At 39.2% G+C, this 21,721-nt stretch overlaps 1 protein-coding gene across 4 annotated transcripts in view; it reads left to right on the top strand.

Annotated features, from left to right (window-relative positions):
- The window catches only part of PRKN (parkin RBR E3 ubiquitin protein ligase), a 1,621,201-nt gene that overhangs the window by 877,220 nt on the left and 722,260 nt on the right, over positions 1–21,721 (top strand). The window lies entirely within an intron of this gene.

The raw sequence follows: 21,721 nt of genomic DNA on the forward strand, positions 1-21,721 counted from the left end.
AAATGTTGAAATACTACTAACTGTAGTATATAGTTTGCAATAGGTATATAGTTCTTCCCTATGTGCCCCTCTATTATTAACTTCTAATTGTATTGTCATACATTTGTTCTGGTTCATGGAAGCGATTTCTAGTATTTGTACAGTTGATCATGGACATTGCCCACCATAGGATTCAGTTTTATACATTCCCATCTTTTGACCTCCAACTTTCCTTCTGGTGACATATATGCCTCTGAGCTTCCCCTTTCCACCTCATTCACACACCATTCGGCGCTGTTAGTTATTCTCACATCTTGCTACCAACACCCCTGTTCATTTCCAAATATATAAGTTCATCCTAATTGAACATTCTGCTCATACTAAGCAACCACTCCCCATTCTTAAGCCTCATCCTATATCTTGGTACCTTATATTTCATGTCTATGAGTTTACATATTATAATTAATTCCTATCAGTGAGACCCTGCAATAATTGTCCTTATGTGTCTGGCTTATTTCACTCAGTATATTGCCCTCGAGGTTTTGTCATCAACCCATTTTTTTTTTAATATGGTTTTGTTCACTCACCATACATTCCATCCCAAGTAAATAATCGATGGTTCTCTGCATGGTCATACATTTATGTGTTCACCACCTTCACCACTATCTATATAAGGGCATCTACATTTCTTCCACAAGGCAGGAGGGAGAGTCAAAGAAGGTAGAGAGGCAAAAGAAAGAGGAGAAAAAAATGACAGCTAGGAAGCAGCAAAAGGAAAAATAACCTTAAACCAAAGTAGAATAAAGAATCAGACAATACCACCAATGTCAAGTGTCTAACATGCCTCCTCTATCCCCCCCTCTTGTCTGCATTTACCTTGGTATATCACCTTTGTTACATTAAAGGAAGTATAATACAATGATTCTATTAGTTACAGTCTCTAGTTTATGCTGATTGCATCCCTCCCCCAATGCCTCCCCATTTTTAACACCTTGCAAGGTTGACATTTGCTTGTTCTCCCTCATAAAAGAACATATTTGTGCATTTTATCACAATTGTTGGATACTCTAGATTTCACCAAGTTACACAGTCCCAGTCTTTATCTTTCCTCCTTTCTTGTGGTGTCTCACATGCTCCCCACCTTCCTCTCTCAACCGTATTCATAGTTACCTTTGTTCAGTGTACTTACATTGTTGTGCTACCATCTCCCAAAATTGTGTTCCAAACCACGCACTCCTGTCTTCTATCACCCTGTAGTACTCCCTTTAGTATTTCCTGTAGGGCAGGTGTCTTGATCACAAAGTCTCTCATTGTCTGTTTGTCAGAAAATATTTTGAGCTCTCCCTCATATTTGAAGGACAGCTTTGCTGGATATAGGATTCTTGGTTGGTGGTTTTTCTCTTTCAGTATCTTAAATATATCACACCACTTCCTTCTTGCCTCCATGGTTTCTGCTGAGAGATCCGCACATAGTCTTATTAAGCTTCCTTTGTATGTAATGGATCGCTTTTCTCTTGCTGCTTTCAGGATTCTCTCTTTGTCTTTGACATTTGATAATCTGATTATTAAGTGTCTTGGCATAGGCTATTCAGATCTCTTCTGTTTGGAGTACGCTGCGCTTCTTGGATCTGTAATTTTATGTCTTTCATAAGAGATGGGAAATTTTCATTAATTATTTCCTCTATTATTGCTTCTGCCCCTTTTCCCTTCTCTTCTCCTTCTGGGACACCAATGATACATACATTATTGTACTTTGTTTCATCCTTGAGTTCCTGGAGACGTTGCTCATATTTTTTCATTCTTTTCTCCATCTGCTCCTTTGCATGTTGGCTTTCAGATGTTTTGTTCTCCAGTTCCTGAGTGTTTTCTTCTGCCTCTTGAGATCTGCTGTTGTATGTTTCCATTGTGTCTTTCATCTCTTGTGTTGTGCCTTTCATTTCCATAGATTCTACTAGTTGTTTTTTTGAAGTTTTGATTTCTGCCGTATACATGCCCAGTGTTTCCTTTACAGCCTCTATCTCTTTTGCAATATATTCTCTAAACTTTTTGATTTGATTTAGCATTAGTTGTTTAAATTCCTGTATCTCAGTTGAAGTGTACGTTTGTTCCTTTGACTGGGCCATAACTTTGTTTTTCTTAGTGTAGGTTGTAATTTTCTGTTGTCTAGGCATGGTTTCCTTGGTTATCCAAATCAGGTTTTCCCAGACCAGAACAGGCTCAGGTCCCAGAGGGAAGAAATATTCAGTATCTGGTTTCCCTGAGGGTGTGTCTTAGAAAATTGCTCCACCCTTTGATGCCTCAGGTCACTGTGCTTTTCTGCCCAGCAGGTGACGCCTGTTAGCCTATAATTCTTGACTGGTGTGAGGAGGTGTGGCCGTGTTCCCCCAGGCTCTGGGGTCTGGTTCTGAATGGAAAGGGCCCCACCCCTTTCCTCCTAGAGAAGACAGAGCCCCCAGGTGGAGGTCATTAGCATTTCAATGGTTTCCCTCTCTGCTTGTGCTGTCTCCACCCTTCCCCAAGTCACAGCCCTGGAAACTGGAAATGACTGGGGCTTTCTCCACTGAGCCAAAAAAGAAACAGATAGTCCCCTTCAGACCCAGCCCAAGGCGACCCTCCGGCTCTCCAAGGTCAGTCATCACCCAAAGCCTCTGTCTGTTTTTTTGGGGCTGCGTACCTGTAGTGAGCAGTTCACACTCACTACTTAAAACCCCAGTTGGAGCTCAGCTGAGCTGTATTCGCTTGCTGGGAGAGAGCTTCTCTCTGGCACCACGAGGCTTTGCAGCTTGGGCTATGGGGGAGGGGGTCTTGTGACTTGGATCCACAGGTTTTACTTACAGTTTTTATGCTGTGTTCTCGGGCATTCCTCCCAATTCAGGTTGGTGTATGATGAGTGGATGGTCTTGTTTGTCCCCCCGCAGTTATTCTGGATTATTTACTAGTTGTTTCTGTTTTTTTGTAGTTGTTCCAGGGGGACTACTTAGCTTCTACTCCTCTCTATGTCACCATCTTGCCCCCAGAACCTTAATAAAATTTTAAATATAATTTCCTGCCACCATCTTCAATGTTATAGTGTGATTAAAACACTTGAAATTGTTAGTACCTTCTACTGACACTTCTCTGTAGATCATAACATTTTTCATTGAGACAATTTTGATTTTTTCTTAAATTAAGATGCATTAGTATTTCAAATCCAGTGTTATCAAAGGTACTGTCTTTTGTTTTTGATTAGGAGAACATTTCTTTGACAAACATTTTTACACGAACTTGCCAAATAAGTTATTTTTATTTACCCATATTTTGAAAGTTGAATCACATTTAAATGCACCAAAAGCAGATGTCATCTCAATTTCATTTCTTTATGCTATGAGTGTGAATTTTTATAAATAAGAGTTTTATTAAAAGATTCTTAACACAAATTGAAATTTTCCAGAAATTGAATTATAATATTTCAGAATTGAAATCTTATGCACTGAGCTGTCAACATTGAATCAGTTTCTCCTCTCCATTTTAGAGATTAGTTTCATTGTCTTCTTGCAAACTTGTTTCAATGATTTATATTTGCTTAAAGCTTCAAAAGCTGAAGATTTTGGACAATCCATTAGGTGAATACTTTGATTAAAGATTACTACCCAAGTTTGAACAAAATGCAAAAAAAGTTTAGAGATAGCTTAATGCCATTTGTAGGCACTTCAATTTACAAAATAGTTTTTCAAGGCTGGAACTTCCCTAACATGCCATTGGTCAAGGGTAGCAAAGAGAGAGAATTTATAGAGCCACATGAAGGAAAAAATTTTAATTGAATATCAGCTTTAGTACTACTTTGTTGTTCTTTTTTTCTGTGTATATTAAAATATTCATAAATTTTTGTAATTCTGGTTTCTGCTTTGATCAGTAGTATATTACAGCTCGTTTGAACAAAATTATGAATTATGTGTACAACATAATTACTTCCAAGCAAACATATGTTCCTTGGACTCCTAAATTTAGTAACAACATGGTTTTTACCCTAATGTTGTGCTCCACCAAACTTTATAGTTGTAATATCAGCTCAAAAACATCATCTTCAGTGTTGAACTTTTAAACAGGATTTATGGTAGTATTCATAAATAGCAGCAGACATCTCACCAAGAGAATAAATTTACATCAGAAAAGTGAACTGTTACTAGAGTTAACAAAATCTTAATTTTGTTATTCAGTGACACTTATAGAAAAACTATGTAATTGTTAATATTAAGTCCATCTGCAAAGGAAGCTAACACTGAAAGAGATCACTTAACTTTTTGTGCATGCACAAGAAAACGGAATCAAGATGAGTTCATTAATTTAGAACAGTCATTTGATCTAAATGAAAAGTCACACTTTCACTGAGTGGTACATAAATGCACCTTCTGAAACTGCATGTGTTAAGCCGCATTCCTTGAGCACAGCGTTCTTAAAATAATGACCAACTTCGAGGTAGATGCTGATGCTTCTTCAGCAGATTTGTATCTTTTGGTTTTTATGTGTTGGGTGATATTAATAATGTTCCTGTGGTAGCTGAAAAATGTTGACAAATACCTATATGCAGTTCACACATTCATCATCAACTGCCTTGAGAAATAGAAATTCTGTGCTTAATATGAACTTCCTTTTTTTAAAACTTATAACTGCTGTAAGAGTTTATTCTGAAATAAATATTATCAACAATCACATTAATAAATAGTTCCAGGTATATATGAAAATAAATGACAAAAGCCCTGTAGTGAAAATTCTGGCTGACATGTTCTCTATACTGTTTGGCTTCTGTTTTCTGCACATATTTCGTATGCAGTGAATCCATAATTTCCCACCTACTGGTGGCTTGATGGGTTCTTGCATCTGGCAGACCTCAGCCCAGCCATGGCACGGATGGACGGCACTCGCGGAGACAGGCAGGGCTCTCAGCATCGAATACTATTCATGCCACACCTGATGCCACAAGGAGTGGCATGTCTGAGCTGTGCCCAAGTCCGCTTTGCCTTTTCAATGAGTATTCTTTCTGAAAAGGATGTGTTTAGTTACTTTGTGACTTGGAAAGCATTAGGAAGAGAGCAATCTATTCAGTAGTGGGCCACAGAGAACTCTGTTGACTGTACATGAGCCTCGCACATGGCTAGAGGAGACTGAGGCAGAAGTTAGAAGTACAATGTGTGAGTCTCTCAAAACCAGTCCAGCTAATTTTAATGTGGTCATTGATAATAATACTTCTTTGAATACTGAAAAAATCTGGGACAAATACTAAACTAGACAAAATGAATGGACAAGAGCAAAAATTGTGACCATCCCAGGTAGGATGTACCAAATAGTAAGTAATTCTAGATATGCCTCCAAGATTTGGGGTCCTTGGTTCCATGAGAGGCTTTCCCAGGGCTACTGGGAATCATTTGTGACTCCAAGTGCCCAAAGATGACAGAAAGGAGACGTGATACTAGACAAGATTATTTCTTGTGGACCAACACCTCTGAACCAAAGGCCCTGGAAATAGTTACATTTTCAGCCTCATTTCCCCTCTTTCCCCAGGTAACGTCACTGTCTATTAGGAGATCCAGGCTGTTCTGATGATGGAAAGAGGCTGACATGGGAAGGGATGGGGAAAGTTGCCGCAACCCGGGAACGGCTTAACCTTCATGAACTTTTCTCCTTTCCCTTGGCTTGAAACACTAGACTCATTTCTGCAATGCAGGAATGCAAGATGAAATCAATAATGTTTCCTAAAATTTTTTACACCAAATTTGTCTGTTCACTAGATTAACCCCAAGGTACTCACAGTCACAGCACAGCCACTGGGTGCTGGGGCAGTACTGGTACAGATGATGATAATTAGCTCATTATTAAATGCAAGTACCAGTGTAGGTAATGATAATGAGTGTTACTAATGGAAACATGAATGAAACATAAGAGATTGTGTTCCTGTGTTGTTCTCTATATTCATTAGTGAGAATTCCCAATGAGAAAGTGAGTGATGCTTCTGTGTGTTTCTTAAGCTACAGCTGGAAAAGCAGATTGCCTTTTAGTGGGTGAGAAACTTGATGTTCTTATGTCTGCAGACTGATTTTGATTCCTTCTGACAAAGACACTTTATTCCAAGCAAGACAAATTGACTCTCTGTCCCCCAGCGAGTTGCAATCCTTGCTTGTTCCAGCCTTGACCCCTTTGCTAACAGCATCTAATCCTCATTGAACATCGCTTTCACTTTTAGCCTAAAGCTCATCTCTTTCGGAGTGCCTCTGCAGGGAGATGTTTTTCCTATATTTATCACTTTCACAAATATAGAAATATTTATAGATTGTTAAGCCAAGAGTTATTTGGAGTCTTATATTACCGTGTAAGTGATCTTAAATCATCCTCTGGATTCTTAAATCCTTTTTTCTTCTCTCTTCTTTTAGAGTTAAGATTCAGATAACTTTAGTTCACCTTTACGGCCTTTCCAACTCTTGAGATGCTTTGGTAACTTAAGGGTGCTGACTTTGAAGGGAGATTGTGTAGGTTCAGAACTTGGCTCTGCAAACCCTTCCTCTGACCTTCAGGGATGAAAGAGGAGAAATCGTGCCTTCTTCTCATTTGGTTGGGTTACTGTGAGGATAAAGTGGGCCAACACATGAAAAGCACGAGGCATGATGTTTAGTACTTTAAGTGCATCCAGTGAACCAAACTAGCCTCACATTACCACACAATTTCAGCTTTATATGGTGACTTCACAGGTTGCAATTTCTGTTGAAATTATTAAAAAGTCTAGGTTTCCAGAACATATGCCCCATTTCCTCAGGGAAATCATTCCACTTTGTAAAAGGCTTGAAGACGTGTAGTCAGCACCATACAGTGTAGACGGCACCAGAATAGGAGTCAGAAGATCAGGCTTTTCCTCCTGAGTCCACAACTAATGGATCTTGTGACTTGGGACACATCTTAATTCCTCAAACCTCATTAACTCTTGAGGTGGTGTTAGGATCAAATAAGTTTATTTATGTGACCATCCTTTGAAAATGTTATCTCCGTACACAATTGCAACAAGTAAGTTATAATGATTATTATTGATAATCCTTTTCCTTTTGGAGAACATAAGCACATAAATAGTAAGTTGAGAGGAAATATTTTGAAGCAGGGGGAATCAGAAACAATCTGTTTTAATATTAAGGAAAGAATAACATGGACATATGGTTGTCTTAAAAATAATTGTGAAAGTAGTTGGGTCATGGTGACACAAAACTTTTGGAAAGATAAGACTTCTTTAGCAATCCTAGTGGAGATTTTAACTTACTGAATGTGGTTGCTCTAGGAGGTATAACAGGTCCGTGTTGGAGGTTAGACTCTAGCAGAAGCAGAAATTGAAAGGGAAGTTTCTGTGCAAGATGTTTATTGGAAACCCAGACCTGTGAAGGAAAAGTTGAGAAATCAGGATTGGGGAGAGAAAGAATCTGAGTTGAGACTCTGGCCTGACAAGGTCTTAGCCAACTTGGAGGTAGTTCTGGAGCAGGGATGGCCTGTGGGATTGTCCTGTGTCGGACCCGACGAGCCTTCACCTCCCTGCCTGGCTCAGTTCCCCAGTGTGGCTGCCCTGGGAGAGCAGGTGGTGACGCTGTTAATTATTTGGGCTGTGTGTAAATTTTCAGAGCGACAGTCGTATGTTTAAAAGTCACACTAGCTGTTGGTTCAGGTCCTGAAGGAGCTGACCGCTGGAGCCCCTGGTGACCCCTGCCCTGCAGCTGAGCAGCAAGTCCATCTCGGCATCAAGATCTGATTGCATTTCTCTGCTTCCCCCTCAGGCCTGAAGGCAAGGGACATGAAAAGAACCTTTATATAGAATTGCATTAGAAAATAAGAGTGTGCAATAACTATTTCTGGCCAAGAATTAACAAATATAATTGCATTTAGCCTGTTCTGGTAACTGCTGTAATGCAATGGAATTTACTCCATTTAGTGGACAAATGTACATTTCTGAAAGCAGAATTAGTCAGATTCAGCTATCCAATTAGTTAACCATTCTGATTTAAAATTCAAATTGCATGTTGCCATGCTAACACCATCAAAAGAAAAAAAAAGTGTCAATCATTCATATTTTTCTTGCAAATTGGATTTGATTCAGAAACTACTACATATTTTTGTTGTAGATGAAATAAATGGTCACTTTAAAAATAAAACCAACATAAAATACACTTAAATAGTCAAAATATATATTAAAGGAAAGGTTAGGGAACAAACTTCAAAATTTAGCTTCATCCTCTGAACTTCATGTGGCCAGGGAAAGTCATGGGAGAAGCAGAAAGATTAGCATGACTTTTAAGAAATACTTGTTGCTCTAAAAATTTACCCACTGCATAAATAATTAACAATGTCACTAATAAGTTACCCTAATATGTTAATATCAGTACTTAAAATGTGTTAATATTCTATTTATCCTTCATTGTATTTTATAACTGTTCAAGCCTTGGCCATCCATTATTAACACATAAAGTTTCTGTGGAATTTGATAAGCTTCTATCATGTGAAATTGCATATTGTTGTAAACTAGACTGTTACCTTAGATTCTCTTTTTATGCCCATTTTTTGCTCAGTGTTTATTTCAAAAGTTAACTTCAAATGATGTCTGTTATAAAATTTTATGACTATGATAAAGTAATCCTCTACAGTGGAGGAATGGATAGTTTAAATTGATCCAACTCATTTAATTAAAGACTAGGCTTGAACAAAAAGGAGTGCAGAAGACTCCAATTGAACTTGATTCCGCTGCCTCCTTCGCTTGTGGTCTGTAGCAAATGAGACTCTCAGAGGGGTGGCCTGATGGAACGAAAAGGAAAGTGAACGGAAATCAGATCTGGATTTGCACCTGGAGCTCAGTACCTGCTGTATAAACTTGGTCTGGTCATGTACCCCCTCCCCACCTGACTGTGAAACGAGGCTGATCATACTTATAAAGGTTGTGGTGTGAGTCCAATAATAAAATATGTGAAAGTGCTTCAGAAGCCATAAAATGTTACTGTTAGTTGTCAATGGACACTTCCCCCTGGATTTGCCTATCACTCTTAGATCCTCTACTTCTCCAGAGTTTTGCATATAATAATTAAAAAGAGTGCTCTGTCACACCAGTTCTGCACTGGAAAACAGGACAAAAACGTGTTTGGTGATGACTGACTGATTGATTTGGTTTCCTAGCAGATGTCTAAGTGATCAAACATTCCCATTTTCATTAAGTTCAGCATGTTTACAGAGTAACTTGCCAATATTCTCTACAATATAGAATGCCTATGTTAAACTTTTTAAGTTGAAATTTTCCATCAACATTTCTTTAAGTATTCTTTCAAGTTGTTAAGATAATAGCTAGAATAACTCTATTACAGATAACTCTTATTCCAGAATCTGTGTAGAACAATATTCTAGGAAACTCATAAAATGAGTGAAATGTGATGATTCTGTGACACATACTGGTTTTCATACAGCTGTCAATATTTGGCACTAATCTTGTTTTCTGGAAGAATATTTTTGGCTTTTGCAACTCCAAGTCCATAGGGAGAGATAGTTGAGTTATGAAATTAGAAAAGAAATTTCAGTCTTTTTTTTTGTTTTTGTTTTTTTTGTTTTTTGTTTTATTTTGTTTTTTCCTATCCATTACTAAATTATAGATAGGTGGCATTTTCCCTTTATTTTTCTTGAAGCCTTGGCTTAGGCAAAATGCACTTATTTTTCTATAAATATGTTGGAATGCTCTCCCTAGAGAGTAGTATGACTTGATTCTTGTCTTTTTTGTGATATCCATCTTACACCTTCTTATTTTTCAGTGGGACTATCAGAAGGTACTGAATCATCTCTCTAGCCTCACCGTGTCCGGTTTTCTTATTTCCAGTGTCCATTTACATTTGTTTTTCTGCATAGTTTATTCACTCTAGAATCACTCAGCAGTGCTCAGGTGAAACCAGCTGAGGCAGCCTTTTTCGAACAGTTGCCATGGACTAGATTGTGATCAAGAGTGTAGTCTCTGCAGAAAGACTGGTTGACTTCAAAACCTGGTTCCACCTTTAAAAGTCTTGTTCTTTGGGCAAAGTTCCAAAGCCTCTCTGGACTTCTTCCAAAGGGTGTGAAGATTAAATGAGATAAAAACTTGAACTACCTGGTACATAACAAACACTCAGTAAATGTCAGCTAAGATTTGGGTTCTGAATTGAAAGAGTAGATTGTAGCTAAGTTTTTATTGGTCTTGTCTCAACTATATTTTGTGCTCCAAACTTACGTCAATTATGGTTCTATAAGCGTAACGAAAGCATGTCAAATTTTAACTATACTGGTGTGGGCACTTCGAAATCCCAGATATTATCTGTTGAGGAAACTTCACATAAACAAGCCTATGTTTAGCTGGTTGAAATGACAGATCCTCCCCCTTCCCCCCTGAGAATGGTAATGTTTTTAATGCCACTTCTGTAATTATATAGACATAGGTATGACAGTGTAAACTTTAGTAGACATCCTATACAGCCTTGTTTTTCCTTTTTAATGATATGGAGTGAGTTAAAGAAACCGTAGACAATATTCTAAAGACAATATTCTCAACCAGGAGTGAGTTTTGACCTCCCATGGGATGTTTGGCAATGTCTGGAGACATTTTTAATTTTCACAGCTGGTTGGGGAGAGGGTGCTGCTGGCATCTAATGGATAGCAGCCAGGGATGCTGGATCCTACAGTGCACAGGAGAGTCCCCACAAGAAAGAGTCATTCATACCAAATGTCAGTAGCCTGAGAAATTCTTCTGTAGGTGGGCAGGAGGTGGATCTGACCCAGTTCCAATTTTTAAAGGTCTCTCTCTTCCTGTGAGACCTCCATATCCATCCAAACTCTTCAACCATGCTGACTCCAAGCTCTACCGTTCTTAAATTATTTCATGGTCTGAAGATAAACTTAATTCCAAATTTGAGGCTGTGCATGTGGATGCCTTCTCCTTCACATTGAACAATCAGGCTGGCTCTTTGCCATTGGATTTGGATAAAATAAGGAAGAAAAACTGGCTTAGCCAGTGCTGGAAAACATGCTTCATGGGTATCAAACAGTGTACTGATCAGGAAGCAGACACTGTGAAAGAGAAGCTGAATCTGGTGGTACAGAGATAAAACAATTTCTGAAAGTCATTTTCTTGGGCCAACAAATTGTAATTTAGTCCTGTATTTTAAGTAAATTCCAGAAACTTCAGTCATTTTTAAAATTCTTAACCTTTGAGTTTATAAGTGCTAGCTGAGTTTTTTGGCTGACAGTGGAAATGACTCCTTAAGTTCATGAAGGGAAACAAGTTTGCAGTTCTCTAATAAAGCAGTTGCAAAAGTCAATTTCATTCTGGAAAATAGTCCTATATTATGTATCAGAGTTATATCAGAAATACTGCATTGTTTTAAAATGGTTTTTGGAAATTTAAAACTGAGTGAATCATTCCTGTGGAAAGCAAGGAGAATGGAGTAGGAAAAAAATGTCAGACAAAAAAGAAGGGTAGGAATTAAAATACCATAACCTTACTGAACAGCATGTTGCTGTACTTCAGATTGAGTCTCCCTGTGGGTCTCCCAGGCCATCGATGATAGAGAGTGCAGAGTTTCTTTGGTATAATGACATTCTGGTTTCAACCTTATCCTTGCCAGGATTTAGTGGGTTTCCAGACTTCAGTGGAACTGATAATGAGGCACTGCTCAGGACTGCAGCACACATTTGCAAAAGCCACATGTCTCCAAATGCTTAGCTTCAGTGTATTCCGGAAGCCACATCTGATCTACACGTGGCTGAATGCAGATTCCCATGAACCAAGTCCCACATTCTCTTAGAAGCCTCCCCTGACTGTGAAAGCTCTCTTCCTGCTCAGTGTTTCAGTGTGTTTGCAAGTGTTCCCTCCTTTAATTTTCAGAATAGCCCTGTGAAGTAGACACTATTATTATTCCTAGTCCTTGCACAAGTCAGCTGAGGTGTAGTGGGAGGAGGTTTGGAAACTTACCCAAAGTCACATAACTAATATGTTACAGTAGAGTCTCAAATGCAGATCTGATACCAACATGGCTATCCCTAAGTTCTGTTCCCCACTGCCTCATTATACTGATTATATCTGGGAAAGACTTTATTCATGGATACAAAATTAGGGATGCATCATGCCAAATCACCACCCATCTTGTTACTTTGTTTCTTATTACAGATTTTACTGATCCCTCAATTTAGACTCACCTAAGTGAGTTTGGTGCAACCAGGAAAGGGGAATAGTGAATAATCTACTTATCAAGATAATAGGCCTAGTTTGGAAAGCTCACATCTCACAGTTGAGCACAGTAACATTTGAGTCTCTCAAGGCCAATCTCAAGTTCCCCATTTTAATGTAGGGAGGAGAAGCAGGAGGGAAAGAGGAGTCCTGCATTTCTTTGAACCTGGAGGGATGACCCGGAGAAAATGTATTAATTCTTTACCTACCCTTCCTTTTTCCTTTGCCCTGCAGACAGGACATAGCCTGCAGTTAACAAGGCAGAGAGGAGAAAGGAGAAACGAAGTACATTGTAATAATTCTGGGTTTCTGGGTCACCCTTATTTGAGGAGACCTTTTGAGAAGTGACTTTGTTAGGGAGTGCTTGATGGTACTTTTTGTTTGGTTGATTGCTTGATTGCTTTTCATGTGGTCTCACTGAAATCTCTCCACTTACCCTTGAAATGAGGGAGAAGTCCCTCCCAACCACCCCTCTGACCCCTGCTGGTGGCAATATTAGAATTGAAACCAGAAACCAGCCTCGTCTAAGACACTTTCCTCACATATCCTCCCTAATCTCTAACGTGCAGACTCGTTTTGTGCCCTTGATGTGGTCAAGTGTTTCTGTTTACTAATTACCTACTTTGAATTTCTTCAAGGTGACCTACCTCGCCTTGACACATATAACATCACCCTATAGTCTGGGGCACATTGAGCTCATTCAGTAAATGTTAACCGCAGTTAGCACGAGACTCACGTTCTGAAGGACTCAATCTTCATCATCCCTCTGGGACTGGCTTGCACACCCCTGGGATTCCTTGGCTTGCATCTCTGCCTGGTCACGTTGTCATCTTTCTCTTCTGTCTATTCTTCTGCTCTCCTCTCCGCTGACTTCCGGCTTCTGGCTCCTCTTTGCTGCTCCTGAACTTCCCCCCTTAAGACCTCCTTCTTGGGGATTGAGACCCACCCTCAGTGGTGACCACAGCTGAACAGGATGTTAGAGGATCCGACTCACAGATGAGCCCACACCTTACCTGATAATACATCTTCAAAGGGTCCTATTTACAAATGGCTTCACACCCACAGGACATGGAGTAAGATTAGGAACATGTTTTGGAAGGTACAGAATTCAATCTATTATAGGCAATTTTGAGTGTTTTTACATACCATGGGGTATTTTTTTTTCATTTTTTTACTATGGAATATAACACATATACATAAAAGTGATAACTTTCAAAGTGCTGTTTAACAAGTAGGTAGAGAGCAAATTTCAAAGAACGTTATGGGTTACAGTTCCACAGTTTCAGTTATTTCCTTTTTGTGAAATAACAATATTTCTTTATTGTGAGATATAACATATATACAGAAAGGTGATATTTTCAACATACATTTTAACAAGTTTTAAATTTTTATAATCAACTCTCAGTGATTTTGATTTTTCTGCCCTCTTAGGAATTTATTTGCCAATGCTGTGTAATTAACTATATTAACCCATGTTGTCTTCTCATACTTTTATATTTCTTTTTTTTTTTTTTTACACTTGATTCTTTGATCTCCCTAAGTATCTGTCTTGAGGAATGTTATAAAGATCTATCTTGTATTATTATCATCATGGTCACTATTATTCATTATTCATTATTATTCATTGTTGTAACATTATTTATCAAGTCACCTAACATCTCATTTACTTGCAATATTAGTATAATATCCTGAAATCAGGCACATATATCTTGATCTCATTCGAGGTTTTCTTTTGGGGCTTCTGCTTCTGTTCCATTATTAATTCTATACCAGGTACATAGTTTAACCTTGTCGCTTTAAATGCATTTTAAAACCTGGTTGGAAAAAATTCCTCTCCTTGGCCTCTGTTTTCATAACTTTTCTGGCTATTTTCAAATGATTAAACTTCTTTTAGAAAAAAAAAAATAGTAATAATATTTTTTTTTTCCCCAGGGTCTAAGGCCTAAAAGGGGTAAAAGTCTATTAGGAGATACACAGTATGGAGGTGGGAAACTTGAATTCACCCGACCCACTTCCTGAGAGTTTGGGTGCCCGTTACCTTTCTAAAGGCTAAATTGAACCCCGTTTTCTACATGGTCTCAATTTTAATTTAAAATGGTCAAACTTTAAACATTTTTTTGGAAATTGGGGGGGTATTGTTTTAATTTTTTAAAAAACTGCTGAGATTACAGATTAGAGTGTCTGGAAGCTATCTGAGGGTTGCTATAAATTGTATTTCTCCATATAAATAGGAATGAAACTAAACTGAAACAGAGATGAGCAGTTATCCTTCTTTTCTTTTTCCTCTTTTAAGGTTTTGAGCCCTCCATCCCACACTAGAAGCTTCCTGCTCATTAGAAGCTTCGACCTTGAGTTCCCTCCAAACCAAGTGACCTTGTCATACTTTCAGATGCCCCCTTGGGCAACCTGCTGGGGACTTCTCTTTCACAGACTAATTTCCTGAATCTCTCGCTAAAGAGAGAAGGTTAATAGTTTAGGGAGTTTGTTTACAGACCATTAGAAACAATTAACACCTTGCTGAGATTAAGGGCACTCCTCCAGAATGTTGGATGGCCTAAAAAGGAAACAAGACTTTTAGAAACATCTGTTTTTAGCACCTGATTAAGGCAGGCTTGAAGATCCCCATCCTCCTCTGTCCTACTGTTTCAAATTTTAATTATCAAGAATTTCTTAATTTCCTCCCAACTCAATTCTTAATCATAGTAACTGGAACCCCTGTTCATGAATTCTTACAAAACTTTTCAGTCATCCCCATTACCTTCTTTTTTGGCTGATTATTGCAATCCCTGTTCCTTTCCTCTTTGGCTTGCTTTATTTATTTATTTATTCATTCATTCATTTATTTATTTATTTATTGTAATTTTTTAATGCTTTTCTTTTCCTCCTAAAAATAATCTTTTTTTTTCCCCTCTTTAATTAGGCTATTTTCCTTAACACCAGGGAATACTCCATTCATGTTGTTACTTTAGAACCTTAATCTGGGCTGAAAGAAACTCATCTAGACCTTCACCCAGATTCTTTCAATTCTTGAAGACCCAAAACAATTTGTAAACACGTGATGAAGACTTGAGAAACTTCCTTCTTTTGCACTGAAATCACACTCCATTTGTGCAAGTATTTAAATGTCTCCCAATACTTGATATCCCAGTCAATGTGTCTCCTTCCCTATAACACCATGCATTTACTAAATATTCTCATTCAGGTAAGAATTTCTTGAATTAAATTTTATCAGTACCCTCTACTATATTTTAGCTTATGATGCTTTTTTTCCCTCTTAGCTATTGAAAAGAGAGAGCTAATTTTATGTGGAGTTGTGTCAGTTCATATTTCTATGTCGTACACAGCAAATTACATGGATGTTGACCAGTCACTAGGTCATTAATGTTAAAAAAAAAAAAGATATTTACATAAGCAAGAAGTTAAGATTAAGATTTAGGGGATGATTATGATTACTGATTTATGTAGATATTCCTTCTCTACTTTCTGTTATATTAGAGTAGCAGAGGGAAACACCTGAAATCTTTGAACTATAATCCAGCTGCCTTGATCTCTGGTGATGATTGTACAGCCTTTATCTTGTGTCCTCGTGATTATAAAAACCTGTGGCTGTCCCTCACTTGTACCTATTTTATCTGGTTTTTCAACTTTAGAGTCTTGGGATCACTAAAGACAGCTCCTAATGCTTATTAATGAAGGGCCTTGGGTCAGCCCAGAATGAACCCACCCCAATTCCAAAGCTATCTTGATAACTGAAGCTGGAGCTAACTGCAATGGACTCACCTGACATGCACAGTAGCTATGACCTACAAGTCACCTATACCTCATGATAATACTAAAAAACATGCCCATCATTATATTAAGGCCGCCATTTTCTTACATACATTCTATGACTAAGCAAGTAATCAGTCTGCACATGCACAATAATTAGATAACCTACAATTATATCATCTGGAGCCATTGTGCTCCAGATACTATAAAATTATCAGAAACATTGCAGTTTGGGGAGACAGATGTTTGGGCCAATAGGCCATCTGATCTCCTGCTTCGTGCCTAGCAATAAACACTTTCTCTCTTTGAAACTCCGGTGTCTCGGGAATTGGTCTTTTGAGCTGATCTGGCAAACAACCGCCACTTTTGATCTGTATCAGACACTCCTCAGAAGCCTAACTAGAGCCCCCCTCTGCCAGCTTCTTCTTACTTGACCCGCTCTCTGTTCCCCAGGGGCCTTCCGTCAGACCTCTGAGCATGACCTTAGCACTGGCTGGTCCTTCCCCTGTACAGCTCTCTGCAGTGCACCCACTCCCACACCCCCACCCCACCCCAACACTGTCTAAGGAGGGGAGGCTTTACAAAGAGTTTGGTTGTCAGGAACCCCTGGCATCAACATCCATAACCTCACCTAATTTAGATGATCCATGTAGTCAGGTGTGTGTCCCTTTCCTCAGTGCTGTGTGCTCCTCTCCAAAAGTTCAAGACTCAGAGCTGTCCTGAAGAGTCAGTAGCAGGGCACCACGCAGAGGCTTTGTCTGGGCATTCCCAGAAGAGGGATACCATGGTTTCAAATCACAGAGAAGGATCTGTCTCGGCCCATATTTGGAGATAAGGTAAACTGTAGTTTGACCTCATTGAAGTAGTAGAAGTAGACAATCTAAGACAGGAATTTGGGGATCCACTCACAAAGTGCCTGTGTGTTCTCCCATAGAATTGATTCTTTATCACTTAGTCATTGAGAAGTCTTTGAAGTTTTAAAATCGGGAGAGGACCGACTTGTGTTTTAGGAAGGTAGTTCTCGGGGCTGTGGGGGTGGGGGCAGACTTCCACCTAGCGTAGTGGAGACTGTGCTCGGCACAAAAGCACCTAGCTGAGTTCCATCCCAAGTTCTGTCCATCCAGCAGCCTGGAACCCAAAGGGTTACATCCAGATTCCCCTCCCACCCTTACACTCAACTCCACATAGTCTCCTTACCTCTAGTCTGTCTCCCTCCCAGAGCTTTCTTAACCCTTGTGGGGCCTTTGTGCACATTAGAAAAAGGAACCTGTTCTGGTTTGCTAATGCTGCCATTATGCAAAATACTAGAAATGGATCAGCTTTTTAAAAGGGGGTTTATTTGTTTACAAAGTTATCGTCTTAAGACCAAAATAGTGTCCAAGCTAAGGCATCAACAATAGGGTACCTTCACTGAAGGAAGGCCAATGACATCCAGAAAACCTCTATCAGCTGGGAAGGCATGTGGCTGGCATCTGCGGATCCTGGGTTGTGTTCCAGCTCCTCTCTCAGCTCCTGTGCATTCTTCAAAATGTTGCTCTTGGGGCATTTTGTCCATCTCTTAGCTCCTCCAGAGCAAATTCTAGACTAGCAAAAGTCCACTTTCAATGGCTGCCTCCAAAATGTCTCTCTTGGCTGCAGCAGCACTGAGTTCCTTCTGTCTGGGCTTTTATAGGGCTCCTGTAAATGAATCAAGACCCACGCTGAATGGGTGGGGCCACACCTTCATGGAAATAATACAGTCAAAGGTATTATCCACAGTTGGGTTGAGTCACATCTCCATGGAAACAACCTAATCCAACGATTCTAACATAATCAACACTAATACATCTGCCCCCACAAGAATGCATTAAAGGACATGGCATTTGGGGGGACATAATACATCCAAACCAGCATAACACCCATTCTTTCAAGAGAACACAGCTCTGTCCCAGGGCCAATGGCTTGCAGAGCAGAGCATGGGATACATTCTCCATCCTCCCCTTCCCCCATACACACAACTAGATGCTTTTGTGTTTACTCCAGAAGACAGGTAAGGGCGTCTGGTTTACCCCTGGTAAGTGACAGTGAGGGATGAGGGGTCCCTGGAGCTTCCAATCCTCCCATGACTCTGGGGGACAGTTAGTGGATATTGTCTGAAAAGTGGCTTGGCCACAAAGAAGGCAGCTCTCTACTGGGAAGAGCTCCTTCAAGTGTGACTGTGTGAGTCCTGCTCTCCTCCTCTCCTGCTTTCCCACCCACACAGGGCCACGTTCCCCAAATCACTCCATGCTGAGGTTCAGAGAGGCCCCTCTGTGGGCCGTAGGCTCTGCTTGGAACCAGCAAACTCTCCCCAAGACCTCAGTGTTCCTGCTGAGTCACGACAGCCCTTTCTCTTGTAGACTCTCTTCTTAGCAGTCCCCTTTTCCCCCTTTCTGCCATTTGGTCTTCATCTGGGTCAACAGTGTTCAACTGAACATGGTTTTGTGACGGTGTGTGTCGTGTGAGGTGTGCCTTTTTTTATTTTTTTCTGGCCGGGTGGATGTTCAGATTCAGAGTCTTGGTTTTTCCTCTGGGGTAGCTCTTCTCTCCCAACATACATTCAGGGATGCAGATAGATGATTTGGGGAAGGGATGCTGGGGATGAGGTACTTGCTCAGTGGCACCCATAAGCCATGCTGGGTGGCAAAAGCAAGCAGGCAGGGTAAATGGGAGGAAAAGGAGGATGCTCACCTGCAGACTTTGTTTGCCCATCTAGCAAAGGGGCTCAATATTTCTGCCTTTCATTTCATGTCTTTAAGCAGGTTCTCTTTAGACAATTCAAACATGAGGAGACTCTTATGGAAGCTCTTATTGCACAAGTCAATCATCTTTTACCAGTGATGGGTGACATGTCCAACCAAATTGTCATTGAACCTGCTCCTTTGCCTTTTTCGGAGAGCTGAGTTTTTGTTGAAATTCTGGGGCAGGTTCTCAAAGTGCTTCATGTGAATTTTTATGCTATGTAAGAACATATGCTGATAACCACAGACCAGCTGGTCAATACAAACCAAATGGCAGACAGATTTGAGTTGAAAAACCTGCCTTTTTATGAACACTTTACACAGATGGGATTTCATCTGCATATATACATGTCAGTGTCACCGTCCACTCTCCTGTCCCAGTCCGTCTACTCTGGGATCCAGACAAACAGGCCTTCTCCCAGCTCCCAAGTGTGCTTCAAACCTTCCTGCATCTCAGGGCCTTTGCATGCCACATTGCTGGAAAAAAGCACTTCCAGCTCTTCATGCAGCCAACTTCTACCCACTCTTCAGATCTCTGCTTAAATGTCCCTTCAACAGAAAAGCACCCTGTATTGAGTCCCTGCTGTAATCTCTTACCTCATTCTTTACGTTCTCTCCATGCATCTTAAGGCAATCTGCTGTTATGGTGCATTTATGAGATCATATGACCAATGTCTTTCTCCCTCATTAGATTTGAACTATGTCTGTTTTGTCTGCACTTGTCTCTCCAGCACTTAATAAGAGCAGCATGAAGTAGGTGTTCAGTGACGATCTGCTGAATGAATGAATGAAGGAATAAGTCCAGCATGAAGGTCTGAAAAAGTGGTGAGAGCATTCCCAGATGCACACTAAGAAAACAGAAAATTGATATTCTCAGCCCAAAATTTGCTTAAGGACACTTGCTTAAGAGAAGGTGTCTCCAGTTTGTTTCAAACTGCAACCCTGTACATGACACCTTTTAGGTGGTGTTGAGCATGTGAGGGTGAGTCAAATATTTGTAAAGCAAAGTACATTTAAAATGTACTAAGGTGGCTCATTTTAAAAATAATTGCACATGAACTCATCTTTTGACGTGAAAAATACCCTTTTATTTGTTAATTTTCTTGGTATATGGTAGGAACATGTTGGAAGCAATGTAGTTATTTTAGGTTATTTGTTTTTCTTACTCCTTTGTTTCATTTGAAATATTGTTTTTTTATTTGTTTTTTAATTTTTCAATAAAGTTAAAAAATAAAATTAAGTTAAATTTAAAAAAGAAAAATATCCTTCTAAAATTGAGTACTCATGCTCCAACTCACTGTTTCACAGAAATGGACTTTCTTTTGTTCTCATAAATCAGTTAGAGAGGTGTGTTTAACATATGGATGGAGGATGTGGTTCCTTGACAGACATCTGAGTATTAGAGCATTTTATTAGTGTCATATGTAACATGTCATATTTCACAGTGACTAGTTGCAGGAGATGAGTGTGGATGAGGCGCCAGGACATGATTAACTCAAGCACTCCTCACTGTGGGGCTCGGGGGGTGAGGCAAGTGTGAAGAAAATATATAAATGGGCCGTGGAAGCTCCAGGTGTTCCCTGAGACTATGGGAGACAATTGCCTTAAAGAAATACTGGTGCCGTTTGCAAACAACATAGCCATAGACTCAAATAGGAAGAATGGCTGTTCTTAGGAAAAGGCTTCAAATGTATTGCAGATCTGATTGATAAATGGGGACAGCCCACAAAATAAATACACAGTTTTGAATTCCTACATTTTAATTTTATGTTTCTAACTGAAGAAAAGTTCACTCTTTCCTCCTTTAAACCTATACCACGAGGCAAGTATTTTGAAATTTGTGTGAATCTTTCTACCAAATCTTTTTATCCATGTTTATATAAAAAGTAAATATATAAAACATGTGTATGTGTATATATACTGTTATATAGTTTCACATATAAGGATAAATATAAACATTTGCACACACACGTATACATACACAAACATATAAGCACATCCACCTAGAAAGATGTACACTCATCTTTACGAATAGGCTCATTTTTATTAATGAGTAAGTGCCCACATGGCAGGGCATTGCTCACAGGAAATTGGGACCATTCATAATGCTCAACAATTTTGAATTTTTTTCCTTTGTTCACAACATGATTTTTACAGCTCACACCATGTCAAAGACTGCCCTTAAAGGGGTTTATAGCAGTACCTGATGGTTTGTAAGGACTGCAGAGTGTTCCACTGTACTGTAATTTATATCGTTTTCCTCTATTTATCGACATTGAGATTATTTGCTTTTCTCCTACTCCAAATAATTTTGTATTTGAGAGTACTGTACATAGATCTTTATAAACCTTACTAGTATTTCTGTAGAACAGATCTCTAGGAGTAGATTTTCTAAGCCATAAAAATAACCAAATCCTAAGATCACTCTGGACAGACTAGTGTGTATTTTGGTGGAACTCAGAAGGAATGGATGACATGCCTTGTGAGAACAATCCTTTAAAAGATGGAGAATAATCATTACTTTAATGGTCCTTCATTGTAATCATCAATATTCTAAAATGTGTGGTTTTAAAAATGCTGTATGTTCAAGGCAGGTTAGATCTGTCTTTTTGGTATTAAAATACGTGTATGTGTGTATTGGTAAGGACCCATACTTCCATCTGTGTTTAACAACTCTGAACCAACTTCTCACCATACCAATAACCCCTCTAGGCAAATAAGTAAAAAATCTTAAGAACTGTATAAATGAGAAGCTTCATCATTTCAAGCCATTTCAAGCTTCAAGGTTGTGCAGTTTATACTAAGTGATAGATGGCCTGTTATTGAAACACTGAGAATATTCTGAATTTCCTCAGATAGACAAAACTTCTATTTGTGCTTTAAGGAAAAAAATACAATTCTATTTATCTAAATAACAAATAGTTATTGAACAACTACTAAGTGAGTCCTAAGAAGTCTAAGAGATAAGTTCTTTACCCTAAGG

The sequence above is a fragment of the Choloepus didactylus genome, chromosome 24, assembly GCF_015220235.1.
Source record: "Choloepus didactylus isolate mChoDid1 chromosome 24, mChoDid1.pri, whole genome shotgun sequence".
NCBI classification, from domain to species: Eukaryota; Metazoa; Chordata; class Mammalia; order Pilosa; family Megalonychidae; genus Choloepus; species Choloepus didactylus.